Genomic DNA, 19,830 nt, shown 5'->3' with positions numbered 1-19,830 from the left:
CCACCTCATGCCACTCCCTCATCGCTCTAAACCCCAAGGCTTGATGAATTCACAGCCCAGGTTGGGCAGGGAGGGTGCGGAGATTTTGGCTTCGATCTGATGTTCTGACTTCAGGACATCTCAGGACCACAGGCATCTTGGTGACATCTGCTGACTCCCCAGCCAGCCCCCCTCCCAGAGTCTCCTGCCTGCCTGAGAAGCCCTCGCTCTGCCCCAGTTCTCTGCTAACTTAGCAGCTGAGATGGCTGGGGGCATCCCGTCACGGGGCCAGGTCCCCAGGGCGGCTAGAAAAGATGCAGTTTGTCACCGTGTCTCAGATGTCCCTGTCCCAGACTTCTGCCTCCGTCTTACATGTGGAAGGCCGTGGACACCCTGAGGGGTGGGGTGGAGCCAGGACTGCCCTGTCCACACACATCCAGTTGGTGAGACGCCTGGCGTCCTGGCAGCAAGCCTGTGAGAGCTCAGCCATTCTCAGGCTGTGGGGTTCCAGGACTTGGGGCGGAGGAGGGGAATGCAGGGGGGAGGTTGACTGAGTGGTTCCCACTTGGCTGGAGGAGGCAGGCCCTATGTCGTCGTCGTGGAAAACATGGGCTCCAGTCCCAGCTGGGTCACTGACTATGTGACCTTGGCCGAGTGAAAGAACCATCTGGACTCAGTTTCCTCATCTGTGGAATGGGGCCAGGGCTGTTGTGTAAAGCAAGGACATAGATATCAGCGTCAGGCTCAGTGGAGGTGTTCAGGGCTGCTTGTCTCTGCTTCCTCCAGTCCCCATATGACTCTCAGCCCTCGGCTTTGAGGGAGGGGACTGAGTTGCTAGGGTCCCTCATACCATCCTCGGCACTGGGGCGAGTTGTGTGTTTTTGTATCAGGGCAGCTCAGAGATTCAACTCGGAGTCCCAGAAAGTGAGGATGCAAGGGTTGGAAGCCAGTCTCCACCAAGCCCTGCCTCTGGGGGAAGCCAGTGCTTTTGCCTCAGGCTTCCAGCCGTGGGTGTCCTGGGCCTGCCCCACGTAGCCTGCTGGCTCATTCCTAGGTGGTCCCTGGGCATGTGCCTCTCTTTCGTTCCATTCTGCATTGGGGTCAGCCTTCCTCCCTGGCAGAATTGGGGCCAGCTACATGTGACTTCAGTGGCACCAGGAAAACCCCTGCCTGCCAAATACCCTGTTTCCCCAGACCTAGCTGCCTGCTGTCTAATATTTCACCATTAGAGACTAGTTCCTTTGACTCCTGCCTTGTACCCATTTGTCAGCTATGAAACTTTATGACTCATTTAAAAGCGTTCATGGGGCACCTGGGTGGCTCCGTCATTAAGGGTCTGCCTTCAGCTCAGATCATGAACCCCAGGTCCTGGGATTGAGCCCCACGTCAGGCTCCCTGCTCCCTCCCCCTGCTTGTGCTCTCGAGCACTCCCACGCATGCTCTCTCTCAAATAAATAAATACAATCTTTAAAAAAAGAAAAAAAGCTTTCAGGACCTTTGTGCGAGGGGAGAGGGAGAAAGCAGAGGAAGAGAGAGAAGAAAAGAGAAGGTGGGGAGAACAGGGGAGGGAAAAAGGTACTTACTTTAACTGGCCCCAGAGTCTGCAGAGAAAGGGCCAGTTGTGAGCCCAAGGAGGCCCCAGAGAGAGAGGAAAACTAGGGGAGATGGGGCAGGGCAGGCAGCGGGCAGGGGAAGTTGTGAACCTCCAGTGGGAATTCTCAGTGGGAAGGGGGGAGGGTGGCCCACCGAGGGAGCTGGTTCAGGGTCTTGGCAGCCTGTTCCCGGGGTGAACTAGGCCCAAGGCAAAAGCATCCTTCCTTTTCTGCTGCTCCACCTTCCCGTTAGCGCATGGCCACGTGGCAGTTAATGTATTCTAGGGTGGTGTTCTCTGCGTTTGGAGAGCCTGGGCTCATCATGCTGGCTGTTTAAAGCTGTCAGTGGTGATTTGTTAGGTCAGCAAAAGGCCTGGGCTGAGCGGGGCCAGGGGAGCTTTCTACTCCTGTGATTCCCTGAACATCCCACGTCCTTCCTCAGAAAGAGCAAAAAGCACCTAATTCACTCAGACCCGCAAGTCTCCTGGGCTGCGAGAAACCTGGGGGCGCAGGCTCATCTGGGATCACCCTACAAGGCTTGTGGAGGTGGTTCCTTGCCCAGGTGGACACGTGGTCCTGAGTGTGGGGGCAGGGCTGAGAACTGAGTGTTCCTGCTGAGGGGGGCCCATGAGCAGGCTGGATTCGGGGAGAGGCCGGCCAGCATCACTCAGGCCCTCACAGAGCCTGAAATATGTTCTGGTCTTGACTCATGACGGTGTGACAGCGAGCCGTTGGCAGCCCATCTGGGCGCTGCTGAGAGCAGGGCTCAGACTAGAGAGAAGTTACTGGTCACCAGTATGAGCTTCTGGCCAGGAACTCCCAAATAACAACCGTTTTTTAAAAACTGAGATGTAGTTGACATTTAACGTTATATTAGTGCGATGAGCATTCTTGAAGATTATTTACAATGATACCTGTTCTTAGATAATGATGATGATGCAGCAGCTCTTCGTTCTTCTACATAATCATTTATTGAGCACCTACTGTGTACATGCTGGCGACTGTTCTGTGATGGGAATACAGCTGTGGCACTATGGACATTTGGGGCCAGATTATTCTTCTTGGGCTGTCCTGTGTGTTGCACGATGTTTAGCAGCATCCCTGGCCTCTACCCACTAAACGCCAGGAGCTCCCCTCCTCCCACCGTGACCACCACAAATGTCTCCAGACATTGCCAGATGTCCCCTGCGGGGCAGACTCGCCCGCTGTTGAGAACCACTGGGGGTACAGCTATGAACAGAACAGACAAAATTCAGTCCCGTTCCCTTAGGGGCAAGCATTCTAAAGAGGGAGACGAACAACAACTATGCTCACGAGGGGAAATAGAGAGTAGGCTGTCTGTGAAAATGCTCGAGAGAAAAACAAGGCAAGGGCTGGAGGTTTGGGGGGGTGTGGGGGTGCCATTTTCAAAGGGGGCACCCACCACGTGCGTGACCAGGGGCCAGAAGGAGGGGAGGGAGCGAGTGAAGCAGAGATCTGAGCAAAGAGCCTTCCAAGCGGCAGGAAGAGCAAGTCAGGGAGCAAGGACACGGGTGGCTGGGCGGGCAGCGGTGGGCCAGCTCCCGATGGGCCCTGATCCTGTTAGGGTCATGAGGGGGCTGTGAGGATTTCTGCTTTCTCCCCAGAGTAAAGGAGAGCCGCGTGCTCGCTACCCGCTGGGTGCAAACACCATCCCAAGTGTTCTCCCACACCTATTCATACTGGTCCCACAAGGTGCCTATGATTTCCTTGCCTCATGTTTCAAGGCCCAGAAGGGCCAAGCGACGTGGGTGGTACAGTTTGGGACACGAACTTGGGCTGTCCGTGCTCTACTATCTGACATTGACTTTGGAGCCACGCAGAGGTGAGTTCAGATCCCACCCAGCTCAGTCGCTTAGTAGCTGTGTGTGGCCTTGGACGAGTCCCAGAAGCTCTGTCAGCCTCGGCTTTTGCAGGGACTGGTGCATTGTCCCACGTCCCCGGTGGTGCGGCCCGTGCCAGCTCCCGGGCTCCCCCACTCTCCGTGCACGCACGCCGGCGGGAAGCCAGAGGGCAGGGAGCACCCTCCCCTGTCCCCCCGGCTCCTCCGGGCCCTTGTTCCGGACACGTGCATCTATTCACTGAGCTGCAGCGAGGCCATCTGGTGAGGTCAAGGCCGGTATCTCCCGAGGTCAAGGGGAGTTAAACCCTCCCGCTCCCTGTCCCCCTCCCTCTCCGAGGGCTGAGGAGGAGGAAGCAGAGATGTAGTCCCTGGCTGCTAAGTGGCAAAGCCCGCATGGAACGGAGGTCTCTCGGGTGCTCGGGGGGCGAGCGTTCACGGTGCCGCACGCTCAGCCAGCGGCCACGGAGGTGCCGGCGTGACACGGGGGGAGAGAAGCCTCGGAAGGGAAGGACAGACAGGACTTTTCAAGAACTGCAGTTTGGGAGGAGGTCTTGAAGTTTGGATGACCCTCCTTTATTTTCTTTCCTGTTACGGCAGAACAATTGGGAAATGAGACTCATTGTGTGTAATTCCAGACAATAGAATCTGAATCGGCGAGAAAAAGAAGTTACCAGGAGTCGCCCTGGTGAAGCCTCGGGCAGACTTCTGTGCACTTGGTGTTGCTGCCCAGCGTGGGGTTCCCCACCTCCCCAGAGTTCAAGGCCAGGCTGCCTGGATCACTGCCCAGCAAGGAGGCTGCAGGAAGCGTTCCTGCTCCAGGAGTCTGGACATGCATGAGCCCTTCATGGAGGGAGACAGCGTGCCATCGACTCAGACACCTGCCCAAGGGCAGAAACCGAGGCAGCTGACACGGGATGGGGGTGGGGTTGGGTAGAGGGGGCTGATCTTGCCTGGAAGCCTGGAAAGAAGCCAGCTGGCCTTGGGTGAGGGAGGCAAGAACCCCTGGAATAAGCCAGTATTCCAGGTGCCCTCCCAGTGGGGATTCTTGAGCAAAATGTGGCAGCTGCAGCAGCAGCTCGGCATGGGGGGCGTGCCTGGGCAGGAAAGAAGACCCTGGCTCGAGCAGGAGAGCCCGGGTCGGGGAGGGGGACATCCACACACTCTGGGGACCTGAGATGATGAGCCTCAGCAGATCTGTGCTGTCCGTCCCTTGGGAGCATGGGTCCCTGGGGAGTTCTCCCATTAAGAGGAGACAGCAGGGATGACAGAGTAATAGAAACTAGCATCTCCTGGGGGCTTATTATGTGCGAAGTCTTGTGTAAGCTTCCTGCTGTCCAGTCCTTACGAGATACACCTTCTGTCATGGCCGTTTTGCAGACCAGGAATCAGGCCTGGCTGGTAAGCATTGGCATGGGGACGGAAAGCTAGGCTCCCAATCAGGAGCATACTGGGCAGTGGGTGGATGGAGCTCCACCGCTCTGTGTGACCTTGGGCAAGTTCTTGTCTCTTTGAGCTTGAGTTTCCTGAGTTGTAAAGTGCAGGGGAGAGGAGTTACACCCAGGGTTGGTGTGATGATCAAATCAAAAGGGAGACAACAGACATCATACATCAAACAACAAAATATGCTGGATATGTGGGGGCTGCTCGCTTTGTCTTCCTGGCTCCGTGGACACGGACCCTGTCCCCCTCTCCATGATGTCCGAAAGAGGTTCTACTGAATTCTGAGGCCAATGGATCCTTATAGGCACCTTGTCAGTGACCCTGACCCCAAAGCCATGGTCAAGTGCAAAGGCAGTGGGTATAATGACGATTGCTCCCATACATATCCCCTACTCTGGGTCTCCCCAGCTTATCTAACTGTCAGGCAACTCTTTGAGGTCATTATCATTAACCATATTTTATAGGTGAAGAAACTAAGGCACAGAGAGGTCAGTTAACTTGCCCAAAGTCAGCCGGATCGTAAGTGGTAGAGCCAGGATTTAAACTCAGGGAGCCCAATGGCCTTTTTGAGACCCTTGGAATTTGTAAAAAGGAAAATGTAACCAAGTCGCCAGGCACAGGGTCTGACTCTTCCAGAATTCTCTTCTCCTTCCTTCATTTAAAGCATAAACTCCTCACCAGACAGGAACAAAGGACTCAGCTTAGATGGCACCTCTTCCAGGAAGCCTTCCCAGATGTTCCTTAGGGGCCCTTGTTTGTGCTTCTGTAGCATCCCCAGCACACCTCCATCAGCCAGCTTGCCCCCAGCACTGCCAGCATCCGTTCTTCTCCTCCCTCCCCACGAGGCCAGGGGCTTGCCCAGGGTGCCTGCCACCTGCTTGCTTAATAATGACATTTGCTCTCGCTGGTTACAGAAATCAGTCCCCAGTGTTTCCTTTGCACTTTACAGATCTGCCTTCGCCCACGAAGCTCGTGTTCACCAGTTGCAATCATGATACCTCCCAGAGGTCAGCTACTTCTGTCCCTAGACTCCAGGGCATGAGGTCTCTGCCTGCTCCTGGAGCCAGTGGAGCTCCTGGTTCTTGATGGGCAGCAACAAGATCTTAAAAACATGTCAGGTGGCCCAGTGGGTTGGGTGTCTGCCTTCGGCTCAGGTCATGATCTCGGGGTCCTGGGATCGAGCCCTACATCGGGCTCCCTGCTCAACAGGGAGTCTCCTTCTCCCTCTACCTTTCCTCCTACCCTGGCTTGTGCCCTCTCTCTCTCTTGCTCTCGCTCACGCTCTCGCTCTCCCTCTCTCTCAATAAATAAAATCTTAAAAAAACAAACAAAAACATGTCCCACCTGCCCCTCAGGTGCAGGGCCATGTGGTGTGTGAAAGGTGTGGCCCACAGAGGCGGAGTTCTCTGACATGGGAGGGAAAACTGGGAGGGAGGCTGGGGTTTCCTGAGCCGTTACCTCATGCCAGCTCCGTGCCCAGTGTTTTGTGTCTAGTCCTCCTCTAACCACTTGGCAATCCCCCTACACCCCCCAAAAAAATTGCTTGGATGGACACGTTTCAGTATGCCCTCCTTCAATTCTGATGAATCGTGGGCTTTGATATAAATAGATTCAATCTTTAGGGGGTTTGATTGTGGTAAAATACACATAACATAAAATCTACCCTTTTAACCATCTTCAAATGTACAATTTGGTGGCCCTTAGCATATTCAAGCATTGTGTAACCATCACCACCTTCTAATTCCAGAACAGTTCCGTCACCTTCAAGGGAAACCCACCCACTAAACAGTCACTCCCCGTTCCTGCCTCTGCCAAGTCCCCGGCAACCACTCATCTGCTTTCTGTCCCCATGCATTTACCTATTTTGGACATTTCATATAAATGGAATCATACAACATGTGGCCTTTTGTGTCTGGCTTCTTTCACTTACTACCATGTTTCCCAGGTTCATCCATGCTATCAATGCTTCATTCCTTTTTATGACTGAATAATATTCCATTGTGTGGATATACTACATTTTGTGCATCCTTTCATTCACTGATGGGCATTTGTCTACCCTTTGGCTCTTATGAATAATGCTGCTCTGAATATTCATGTACAAATATTTGTTTGAACACCTGTTTTCAACCCTTTTACGTATATCCCTAGGAGTGTAATTGCTGGGCCGGATGGTAAGTCTATGTTCAACTTTTTGAGGCCCCACCAAACTCTTTTCCACGTGATTGCACCATTTTATGTTTCTTTTCCTTTTTTCTTTTTTCTTTTCTTTTTTTGTTTGTTTAAGAGAGGGAGCATGCATGTGGCCAGGGGGAGGTGCAGAAGGAGAGGGAGAGAATCTTAAGCAGACTCCACACCCAGCGCAGAGCCCAGTGTGGGGCTCCATCTCATGACCCTGAGATCATGACCTCAGCCAAAATCAAGAGTGGGACGCTTAACCAACTGAGCCACCCAGGTGCCCCTCACCATTTTATGTTTCCACCAACAAGTGTATGAGGGTTCCAGTTCCCCCACATCCTCACTGAAACTTGTCATTTTCCTGAAAATCTTTTTTAAGTATGGTTACCCATATTTTATAAGCATGTGGGAGCTCAGAACAGTTAAGTTGTCCAAGGCCACACAGCTGTTTGCTGGCCGAGCCAGAGCTTGAGCTCAGGTACTCTGCACTCTTGACGGTCAACCTCTTCTCTTCCAGTGCTCATATGAGGCCGGGGTCCTAGGTTTAAGGTCCATAGGAATTTCACTCTGTTCCTGGCTCCGGCCTCTGCAGCTGGCATTCCCCCGCCTAGCACAGCTTGCCCTCCAGATAGAGGTCCCCCTGAGTACGGTGCTGGGAGCACGGTGCTGGGAGCACGGTGCTGCCAGCCAAGAGAAGGAAGCATTGGCATGCAGGAAGCAGAGCCTACCCCCACGGGATAATACATGCAGACACCACCCACCCCCAGCCATTGCCTTCAGAGGCAGGCGACTCCTTGCATAAATCTCACTTGGGCTCAAAATAGGTGACTGTTCCCTGGCGGGTGACCTTGGCTTGCACCTCTTCATCCTGGAGACCCAAGATACCTTGGTCAGCCTCTCCTTGCTCTTCCAAAGGAGCTCGGGGGCTGGCAGATGCATAGCACCAAGACCACCCTTCCAGGGCACGAGGCATCCCTGTGATGGAGCGCAGGGGGTGGGATGTGAGTGATATGGTCAGGAGGGCCTACACTATTTCCTGGAGAGGATGTTGTCTTCTGGAGAAGGTAGGCAGGATTCGCTCTGTGCATAGAAAATGCTTTTTTTTTTTTTTTTTCACTCGGCATCAGGATAGTCTGATCACTCTCCACACCCACCTTCAACTCCAGCCCTACTGTGAGACCACCTCTGGCCTTGCCCCTGCCCCATAGCAGTCATCTGGACCTTACTCCTCGATCTTAACCCTGATAACCTGGGCCCCGCAGCCTGACCCTCCGGAATACGACTCCTGTTTGGTACTGCGGAGTCACTGGGGCTCTGTGGTCTCAGAAGCCAGGCGCAGAGCCCACACCTACGTCTCAGGGTCTGGGTGACCTCAGGCCAGTGGGGTGTCATCTCTGAGCCTCAGTTCCCACATGAATGCGCAACGTCCGCGTGGCACTCCCAGAGTCATCACGAGGACTGAGTTCTGAGATCGTTGCGTAGAGAAATAGCTGGAATGCCGCCCGATCGAGATCAAGAGTTCACAAACGCTATGCTCCTGAGGCCCTAGTTCCCAGGAGAGCCCTGGTCAGCTGTAGAAGGGATGGGTGGGGTGGCCAGAGCCCTTTTGGACTTCAACAGTCCAGAGCATTTGCAGCCGGAATCCCTACGCACCTTCCGACGCAGACGTCGGCCCAGGGAGCCCTGCACCCCGCCCTAGCCACGGGAATGGTGCATGTCGGGAGAACCGCGATGTAATTACCACCCGAGCAAACCCGAACGGAGGGGCTCCTGTGTGCCGGGCACGATGCTGGCTGAGTGACCACACGTGACTCAGTCCTCATGCAGCTGCACGAAGGGGGTTCTGTTTTCATCCTCCCTATATAGATGCAGAAGCAGAGGCACAGAGCGGTGAGGCCACCTGCCCAAGGTCACAGAGCTGCTAAGTGATGTAGCAGGGATTTGAACCCAGAGCAAATTTGAATGAAGGACGCTTGACTTTTGTAACTTCTTGGGATACAGCCCCAGGTATGAACTTGCAGTGGGTAGGTCCTTCCACATCTCATGCTTCCTTTGCTCTGGGGGGTGTTGATTGCCCCCTGAGGACACAATGAAAAGGGCCCCAAGGTGGGGGCCCTCACTCAGCCGTCATGAGCTGCCCCTTTCTGGAAACTTCTGTGGGACGTTGCTCCAGATTTCCAGGCAGCCCCCCCATGCCTTTCCCTCATCCCACTCCCATAGGAAACTTCCAGAAGCTTGAGGGGGGAGCAGCTGCCAAGTACTAGGAGCTATGCCCAGCCCCACATACCCTACTGTATTTCATCCCCTTAGCACTTGTGTGAGGACGTATTATCTTACCTTCCTAGTTAAGAAGATGGAGGGCCTAAGAGGTTAACCGAAATGTCCAGATGAGAGCGCACAGTATGCCACACAAGTTGGGGGGCTGGAGGCTCACGGCCAGAGCTTGGCTGATGACAGTGCCAGGTGTGGGCTGGGCCCTGGGTGTGAGTCACTTCATGCACTCCTCGCTCTGTCCCTAAGATAGGTGCTGTGACTGCCTCCATTAAGAACAAGGCTCTGCAAATTCAGACTAAAGGATTACTGGCTGAAAATGCTATTTGCATAGTTGGATTTCAGCTCAGCTTTGAAGGTATTTGAGCCCAAGGCAGGTAGGAATTTTTCTCTGCAAGAGAGATGGGTTTGGGGCTATGGCAGAGGCCCTGCTTCCCTCCTTTAGCCTTCTCTCTCACCACCCCACCCAGCTGGTGACCAATTTCAGACCCTGCTGACAGTCCCCAGTGCTGGGAGCAGAGAAGAGCCAGGACATCCAAATCAGATAAGTAGGTGGCCCTTGTGCATTGATTGAGAATGGGTTGTCAACCGAAGTGCCAGCAGGCGACGGCTGGCCATTAAGGGAGCACGGCTGGGTTCACCTGGCTTCAAGATCAATTCATATCAAAACCACAGCCAACATTTGTTTTCCGTTGTGCTTCTGTGGAGGGAAATAAAAAATGGGAGGCACAATATAGAGACATCATTCTGCACTATTGATTTCTTCCACTCCCTCCTCCTTCCCTCTGGATCGGAACATCTGTCTCCCTCCTGATGAATGTGTTGTTGTGGGAAGGATGAGGAATACTCATCATGTGAGGGGCCCCGGAGTCACCACACCGGGCAGGAGGGGCTGTGGAGGGGAGAGAAGTCAACCAAGGGAGGGAGGCAGAAACAGCCCGCTGTGTCTGGTTACTACCCCGGGGAGGGGCAGATCCAGCACGGGTCAGCTCGGGGGCGGGGAGGGGGGCCTGATGCCAGAGTCCTGGAGGTTGCACTTCCTGGGGTCTACCTGGGAAAGCACCCTGCCCCTTTGTGGGGAGAATGGGGTGAACACAGGCAGAGGACTGTACCCCAGAGGATGCAACTTCACATCCTCCCTGGGCAGGACACCTCTCTCAACCTTGGTCTTCTTGCCTGCAGAATGAATCATGCCGTTCATAACTCCATGTTCCTAGACTTGATAAGAGGATCCAGGGAGGTCACAAACCCGTATGAAAGTATTTCATAATACATCATTGATGCCGAGGGTCAAGGTCAATGCAGTAGATCAACAAACCCTTCTGTGCCGTGTGGTTTCTCCCTGTTTGCCTGATGACTGACCCCAGGTCCCTGAGTGTATAACCTTTGTGGGATCAGAGAGTCAGATGACAAGGTTTAGAATACTATGAAGGTGTAGAATTCAATAACCGAGAAAGATGAGGTAGAGGAATTAAAACCCCTTCTTCCTCCAGGAGGTAGGTCCCAGGATAGCTCCCTGCTGGTCTGGCCAGGAGCTGAGCTCAGTCGATCATCAACAAGCCAGTGGAGGTGAGAAAGCAAGTCAGTAGTCATCCTGCCTCCAGCCCCGTGAGCTGCTCAGCTCCTGAGAGCAGGCTGCAAGCGAACACCATCCACAGGTCTGCGCGACTCCCCAGTACTCCCTTGCTGGTGTGGGCTGCTTGCTTCATTCCCTCCTTGTATGCCCCCCTCCTTCTCCGTGGTAGCCCCATTCGTGCGCTCTCAGCCATGGACTGAAATTGACAAGGGGAGGGGGCCTGAGGACCCCATTAACGGCTTGCAGAGTTCCACGTGACTTGGGCATTGCAGACGGAGGTCAGCTGTCCATTCAGCTATGGAACTGAGCACTCCACTTAGTGGTGTATATGGGACACAGTTAAATAATGAAAATAAAAATAGAACATTGCAAGAGCCTGGGGCAGGCTGGCTTATGCCCCGGGAAGAAGCAGAGAAGGCCATTCCAGGGAGAAGGGAGGGAATTCGCTGTCAGCCGCCCCCTGCCATGATGCTTCTCTGGTTTAAAATATGTGTTTTTCTTTATATATAGGTCATCTTTTGTTAATTTTTAACTTAAAGTTCATATATACGTATACACGCATGCGCCCCAAGTGGAGAAAATCTGTGCTTCTTCGATAGCACGTTGGGAAATTCAGAAAAGTAGAGAGAGGCAGTCTTCCCTCCTCTCCCCCACTCCATATTTCTGGGTGAGGGTGTTCGAGATCTCTGGTACCATGCCAGGAACGAAAGGGAATGAAAAGGGCACCCCAGAGCTCCAGGCTGCACCACCACAATCAGCCAGCAGGGGGCAAGTCAGCCACCTGCCTTCTTACCCAGTCTGGCATTGTCCCTTAGTTTCAGGAAGACAACTAATTAAAAAAAGGGAAAAAAAAGATCATTATGTCACTTTAAAAACGTGCTGCATATTTATTAAACAAAATTGGGGAAAATAAATAGTAAAGTAGGAAGAATAAACAAATGTATCCATCCTCTTACTATCAGAGCTGCACTCTTAATATTTTTCTATTCGTCATCCCAGATTCTTGATTTACAAATTAGCAAACAAATTATTGATATTTTGCATCCCACTTTTTTTTCATTTAACACTGTCTTACCAGCATTTCCTTCAATGACAACATTGTCACTGAGGACAGGAACTGTCCAGGAATTGTCCATTGAGTGGATAAAGCCCTAGTTCATATAACCCTTCCCTTTCAGAAAGGCATTTTGGTGGTTCCGAGCATTTTGCTACTACAAGCAACAGTGAATAAACACCTTTGTGTATTTTCGTACTTATATCTATTTCCGTATCAGCAATTCCCAGGAGCTGAATTTTTGGGACCAAGAGTAACGAACATACATAAGGCTGGATGCATGTTGCCAAGTGACTTTCCAAAAGGGAAACCCCACTTTACTCAGTCACCAGCAGAGTGTGAGTGTTACTCTTTCAGAGGTGAAGTTGTTGTTTCTAATTGAGCTTTTTCTTTTGAGATCATTATAGATTCACAGGCAATTGTAAGAAATCACACAGAGAGATCCCATGTACCCTTTACCCAGTTTCCCCCAGTGGTAACGTCTATAACATTACATCACAAAGCAGCACAACCAGAGTTTTGACTTGAATGCAGTCGAGATGCAGCACATTTCCACACCATGGGGACCCCTCCTGTTGACACTGACCTCCCCCCATCACCGCCCCCCACCCCTCCTCACTCTGGTCTCCGATCCCAGCAACCACTACTCTGTTCTTCCATTTCTTCATTTTTGTCATGTCAGGAATCTTACATAAATGGAATCCTGAGGCAAACTTTTAAAGAAAGTTATTGTCAAAAAACAGATGAAACAAGATTACAAGCAGAAGAACTAGAGAAAACACATTTTTGAATTGGTTAGTCTCCAGGCCAGCACTGTCCAACAGAAATAGAACACGAGCCATGTGATGTCATTTAAACTTTTCTACACCTGCATTAAAAGAGTATAAAGATATAGTAAAATGAATATATTGTATGTAGCTCAATATGCCATTTCAACATGTAATCGATGTTCTAAAAACCACCAATGAGATTTTTTTACATTCTTTCTCTGTAGTAAGTCTTAGAAACCTCGTGTGTGTTTTGTGCTTACCGCGCGTCTCAATTTGGACTGGCCACACGTCAAAGCATTCTAGAGCTACATGGCCGGTGGCTGCCATATTGAATAGCTCTGCTTTAGTCCAAACTGAACTGAAGACAAACCATGGGGTCGTACATCTCCAGGCTTGTGAGCGTCCCCATGTTGGCTCGTGGCTCTCAACCTTGGCCGCACCTTGGAATCATCTGGAATTTTTTTAATCTTAATGCCTTACCCCACCCCCACCCAAGCAGAGAGCCAGATATAATTGGTCTTGGGAACAACCCGGCATGGGGATTTCTTTTAAACTCCTCAAGTGACACTAACAGGCAGCAGGGATTGAGGGCGACTGGTATAAGTGTTTGAGGTTGTGTCCTGTCCGATCCTGTCTGGCCGTGGGATTCTGAGAGAGGCCCTGGAGATGACATTCTCTTTTCTCGTCTCAGTTCCTGACCTGGCTTCTTAGAGAGCAGGCCCTTTCCTCAGAAGCAGTCCCTGAAGGTTTCTGCGCCTCCCAGCCCGCAGAATCCTAACCGCAATCTCTGCCTTATTCACTGGAGACAGTTATCAAGGCTAGTTTTCAAGGGAGATGCACACAAGCTTCCTCACCCATTGCTCCCACCCCACTGGCGCCATCTTGTTACCCTGAGTATTTTTCCCACTGGGATCAGCCTCCTTGGTGGCCAGTCTTGCTTCCTTTCTGGATCAAGGAATGAAGATGGACACCGGCAGAGAGCCCACGACCTACTTTATGTCACGGAATCCTCGCAGCCGCTCTGTAAAGAAACGATCATCCCTGTATTATTGATGACACTCGGAGAGGCTCAGTGAGTTGCCTGAGGCCCCACGGCCCCCACTGCGCTTCTGGGCTGGCCTTGACCAAATGGGCCACTGGCAGTATGAACCGAGCAGCCAGAACAAGGCTGAGGTTCATGCTCATCCTGCCTTGCACCTCTTTTTCCAGACCAGGGCTCCTCCACGCCTGATGGCTCCCGGGCCTATGAGGTATGTCACTGACTGAGAGGAAGGGAGGGCAGCACTTGCCTGCCCCACCTTGTCGCCGACCATCGCAGGCCCGGTGAAAGGTGACATCCCCCCACCCCTTCTTGGCCCTCTATTCCCTCCCCAGGCTTTTACTTTGTCATGCAGTCAGGAAATAAGAAAATCTGTCTAAAAACTCTGTAAGCACTCTGACTTCATCTCTTGAAGGTCGTGAGGCATCTGCTGGGGCACTAGACCTCCAGGGACCCTCCAGGAACCACTGGCCCCCCTCCTGGGACTGAGGGAGCCCATGGACTTCCATTCCACACCCCACACAGCCATGGGCCTCCTGACTCACAGGGAGGGCCATGCTCCCAACCAGGCCATCAGGGGACCTCAGGTTGGCCTAGACGTCATTTCATCTCAGGTCACGGGGGCGGGGAGCAGAAAGCAACACGCTGAGAACAAACTGCTCAGAGAAACGCGTCATCCCCTTTTATGCTTCTCTCCTTGCCCATCTTGTTCCAGACTATCAGCCTGAGGTGGCTGACACGTCATCTTCCTTTCTGCACTAACGTTCAGGAGTGCTGGAAATCCGGGCTTGGGGCTGTCGTTCCTGGGCCCACAGCAACCTGGCTGGCTCTCTGTCTGACCTAGGGCTTGGCACTCAGTGGGCCAGGGCTGGGCCGCGTGGACAGGAGCAGGGGATAGGGTGGTGGAGCGAGGGGAGGCACGACTGTGCGGGCCACATGCCATTAGAATCTTGAGTTACGGTAAAATATGCCAGAGGCTGGGAAGCGGTGCTTGGCGGGAGGTATTTAGGGCAGAGCGTGCACGGGGTGCTTTGTAACCTGGCCAGGCCACATGGGTTATCTTGCAAGAGTCCTCAAGCAGCAGCGTGCCCCTCGGGGGGAGGCCTGCCCTTTGCCAGCCTCCCAGCTCGCCTCTGGGCCCCAGGGCGGTCCAGGCAGCTTCTCCAAAGCCAGACTTGTTTTCCTCCCCAGGCTGCCCCCACCCCTCCTTTCTGCCTTCTCCCAGAAGAAAGAATCAGCAGCAGAAGAAATATCTCTCCTGAAACCTAAACATGCTAAGCATGGAGGGGGGCTGGCCGTGGCCAAGAATAGCTCTGAGTGTCCAGCAGGAAACACTCAGTTGCTTTTTTCTGCTTTCCTCCTCTCTTCCTCCTCCTCCTCCGTGATCACTATTTATATCACTACTTTTTATAAGGAAAATGTCTGGCTTGTCCATCCACCTGAGTGATGCAAAGACCAAGGACCAAAGGACTTGAAACCTTCAGCCCTTTTATCTTCGGCAAGAGGCTGATCGTGTTGAGAAAAAAATCAGAACAAAGTTTGCACTTGACAGTCAGGAGTCTCCACTTTTTGGAAGCGAGTTTCCAAGGTGGTGAGCTAAGCACTCTGGAAACCTAAGCAGGGCACCCCTACGAGAACCTGTCTGAGGGATGAACAAGAGGCAGTCCAGCATAGCAGAGGGTAAGGCCAGGTACCTCGGTTCAAGTCCCAGCTCCCCTGCTTTCTGGCTGGGTGACCCCGACCCAAATGGAAACCCAAATCTTCTTTAGAAAAGACAGGGTTGCATACTTCACCAAACCCCCCAAATGGCTTAACCACCAACCCCCCACCTATAAAGTGGGGATAATGACCAGGGTTAAGATGAGCTGTGTGCACTTACTATGCGCCAGGCTACTGTTCTTATTTTAAACTAGGTGCATTTAAACTAGCTCATTTAATCCTCATTACCCTATGAAGATGTTTCTACTAGTATTATCCTTATTTTATTTTATTTTTATTTTTTTTATTTTTAAAGATTTTATTTATTCATTTGAGACACAGAGATAGAGAGAGCATGAGCAGTGGGGGAGGCAGAGAGAGAGGGAGAGGGAGAAGCAGGCTCCCCACTGAGCCAGGAGCCCAACGTGGGGCTCAATCCCAGGACCCTGGAATCATGACCTGAGCCAAAGGCAGACGCTTAACCATCTGAGCCACCCAGGCGCCCTTATCCTTATTTTAATAACTGTGCCTACCCCAAGGGGTTGTTGCAAGGATGAAGTGAATTAATCCGTGTAAATTGCTTAGAGCTGTGTCTGGGTCAGCCTGCAGGAATCGGGGAGCAGAAGCGTGCACAGGTGAGAGAAGCAAGCAGACCCCAAATCAGGGAAGCTGAGGACAGGAGAAAACTCCGGGCCCAGCTCCCTCTGCAAGCTCTTGCAGACTGGATCTGATAGATGGCCAGCGTCCCCAAAATTAGATCAGGCCTGAACATTTTTCCTGTCTACACATATTAAGACACGGGGCACGGAGTTGCTCTGGCTGGCTTGTACTGCGCCCAATAGCTGTGGGGGCAGTGATGGTACAGCTCGGCCCGCGCTGCCGGCCGTGAGTGGGAGGAGGTGGCCACACGAGTGGGCTTCTGTCAACAATTAAGACTTTGTGCCACTGAGGGGCGCCTGGGTGGCTCAGTCGTTAAGCGTCTGCCTTCGGCTCAGGTCATGATCCCAGGGTCCTGGGATCGAGCCCCGCGTCGGGCTCCCTGCTCCGCGGGGAGCCTGCTTCTCCCTCTGCCACTCCCCCTGCTTGTGTTCCCTCTCTCGCTGTTTCTCTCTCTGTCAAATAAATAAATAAAATCTTTAAAAAAAAAAAAAAAAAAAGACTTTGTGCCACTGAATGATGTAGTTTGCAGCTCTTGTCACTGCTCTATTTAAGTGGAATCTAAAAGAAGAAGGAGGGACGCCTGGGTGGCTCAGTTGGTTAAACGTCTGCCTTCGGCTCAGGTCATGATCCCAGGGTCCTGGGATCGAGCCCCGTGTCGGGCTCCGTGCTCTGCGGGGAGCCTGCTTCTCCCTCTGCCTCTGCTGCGCCCCTGGCTTGTGCTCTCTCTCTCTCTCTGACAAATAAATAAATAAAACCTTTAAAAAAATAAAAGAAGGAAGTATGCAACCCTGTCTTTTCTAAAGGGGATTTGGGTTTCCTGCAAAATAAGAATCCATGTCTGTTGGGGTGGAAGTTAGGGGAGCGGCTCCTTTCACGTGGGGCTGGCGGGAGGGCTGGCCAGGACTTCTGCTGGCGGGGTCCCTGATGTGCCACACGGTGAGGGTGTGGCTGGGCGGGGCGGAGGGGAGGGTGTGCCTATGGCTCGTGGGGACTGGCAGGGCTGGGAGCTCCAAGGTGCCCACATATTTACAAGAACCCACCTCTGTGTTGTTGAAGAGAGTAGAATTCTTTACATTCGTGGGTTAAATGGCAAAGAGGACTGGTCTCCATCACTGCATGGGGGAGAAATGCCCAGAGCCTGGGTTTGGGGGCCGGACACCCCTAAGTTTAAATCTAATCTCTGTCGGGGCGCCTGGGTGGCTCAGTCGTTAAGCGTCTGCCTTCGGCTCAGGTCATGATCCCAGGGTCCTGGGATCAAGCCCCGCATCAGGCTCCCTGCTCAGCGGGAAGCCTGCTTCTCCCTCTCCGATTCCCCTTGCTTGTGTTCCCTCTCTCGCTATGTCTCTCTCTGTCAAATAAATAAATAAAATCTTAAAAAAAAAAAAAATTAAATAAATAAATAAATAAATCTAATCTCTGTCACTTAATGAGCTGAGTGACCACTGTGTCTTCAACCTCGGGTTCCTCTAGGTAAAGAAAGAATAATAATGCGACTTGGCAAGGTAGATCTCAGGACGAGATTATGGATGCTCAGTAGATAAATGGGCCCCCCAAGTGGCAAACCGCCATCACCCTCTTCATCATCGTGGTCATTGTTTGTCCTGTTCTGATGCTCACATTCCATGGTCTTCAGTGCATGTTTGCGCCTGGCATGCATTCGTAATATGGGCATGTGGACTAAAAATAACTCTCCATTACCTGCAAAGCTCTTAAATCAGCCACGGTGATGAGTGCCCTACACACCCCTCCCTTTATTGAGAGCTTCCATTCTGAGCTCCTTAATATGTATCAATTCACTAGTCCCCCAAGCCCCCCTGTGAGGAAACATTGCTATAATCCCATTCTACAGGTGAGGAAGCCATCCGAGTAGGTCTTTATGGGAATCATTCAGTGAAATCCTCAGACAGTCCACCAAAGCGGGTATCTCTCCAGCCAGGAACTGAATCTGAAACTTTGATTCATTGAGCCACAGAAGGGATGGATGGCTAGAAAAAGGAGATAGAGGAAATGGAGCTCTTGTCCCACCCAAGTCCCTGTGGGGGGCAGGGGGGCTCAGCACATGGGCAGAGGTGGGGAGCCACCAAGAGGGAGTGGCGACACCCTGCCTTACAGGAGAGTCACAGCCCAGCCGTGTGCCCCCTGCACCTCTGCTGGACCCCTTGCTGGTGCAGGCACGGCATCCCCTCCCGACTGCTCAGTCTGGCTCCTCTTCTCTTCAGGCTGCACCGAAGATGGGACCTCAGCCTCCATACGACTCACACAGGGAGGCCATTGTCATGTTCTCATTTCTGCCCCATCAGGTGGTGAATCAACATGGGGGGACCTGCCCACAACGAGGGAGAGGAAAGGGCACTGATCTCGTTCTCCTCTTCCTCAAAACATTGCCTTAAGTGGGAGTTGCTGGTTTTTAACCTAAAGCGCCTGCACACATACCTGTGGGATGTAATCACAAGGCAGCCCTCCTCCCCTTTTTTTACATTGATTTAGGGGGACTGATTCTTCTCTTGGCTCCAGATGAACGCTGAGGCAACCTGCATGGCTCTTCTGGTCTCTCAGGAGTGCAAAGTTCCCCAGCCAGGAACTCGACTGTCCAGTCCCAAATGACAGCCAAACCTTCCAACTTTAGGCAAAATGACGGCAATTGTCCACCCTCAGCTCAGCTGTGTTGTGGTGGGAAGCCTTTCAAAGCCCTGCAGAGGGGTACAGCTGGCCTCTTTTCTTCTTTACTGCACCCCTCCCTCATGCTGCAGGCGTGGAGGGGGGACAGGAAGAGGAGGCAGGAGAGGTAGAATTCTTACCTGACGGGTATAGTCATGACATGGCATAGACTCTCTGGATTTGGGAGTGTTCAAGGCTGGGTCTTTTTACCACTGTCCTTTCCTTGGGTCCTTCAGAAACACACAAACACCCTCCCATCCCCAGTGCCTTCTAATTTGTAGTTCCCTTCATGTGGGTTTTGCATGCTCTCATGGTTCCTTCCTCAAACTCTTGGGAATCCAGTGGTTTCCCCCCCCACCCAGCTTCTCTCTGTGAAGCTCCTTCCCCCTTCCTGGCAGCCGTCTTGGATAGCAACCATCTTGGGGGGGACCCTAGTCACTTCCATGCTAGTGCTGCACTCTCAGGCTTGGCCCACTGGTCTATGGAAATGCTCCTACATCCCTTGCCCCCACAAACTCGGGCAGCGCAACCAACAACAGAGCAGCAGTGAACTCTCCCTCCCTCCTACCACCACAGCAAGTAGCCAACATCTCTCTCGTTTTAGATCTTCTAGGTCAGAGTCACCCACCAGGTCACTGGACTCCCAGCATACATTGAATCCTCTCACTAAACTTGAGGTTTGGGGCAGGGATTTCCCATCCTCCTGCCCTCTGTGGGATAAGGTATGTTTAACAACAAGGGGCACTGCTGTAACCCTTTCAAACATTCTTCACAAATCTCTCACTGTCTTCAATTCAGTTAACTGTTTCACCATCAGTGTGGATGAGAACTTTAAGAGTCACGAATCCAGTTCCTCATCACCCCGCTACTCTAAGTCTTCTAGGGTGCTCTGCTCACAATTTTGGAATATAGTACCTACTATCTTAGGGATTTCATGCACTCTCTCTTTTTTGGACTCTTTTTCTATATCTATATACATGTAATTTAGAGATAGATATACAGAAATATACATATATACTATATAAATATGTGTATATAAATATATACACATATTTAA

General features: G+C 52.2%; 1 protein-coding gene across 2 annotated transcripts in view; it reads left to right on the top strand.

Moving 5' to 3' along the window:
* The window catches only part of CACNG5 (calcium voltage-gated channel auxiliary subunit gamma 5), a 40,918-nt gene that overhangs the window by 1,322 nt on the left and 19,766 nt on the right, over positions 1-19,830 (top strand). The window lies entirely within an intron of this gene.

Source organism: Phoca vitulina, unplaced genomic scaffold (genome assembly GCF_004348235.1).
Source record: "Phoca vitulina isolate PV1807 unplaced genomic scaffold, GSC_HSeal_1.0 scaffold41, whole genome shotgun sequence".
In the NCBI taxonomy this organism is placed as follows: Eukaryota; Metazoa; Chordata; class Mammalia; order Carnivora; family Phocidae; genus Phoca; species Phoca vitulina.
This window is presented reverse-complemented; position numbering and strand designations above follow the sequence as displayed.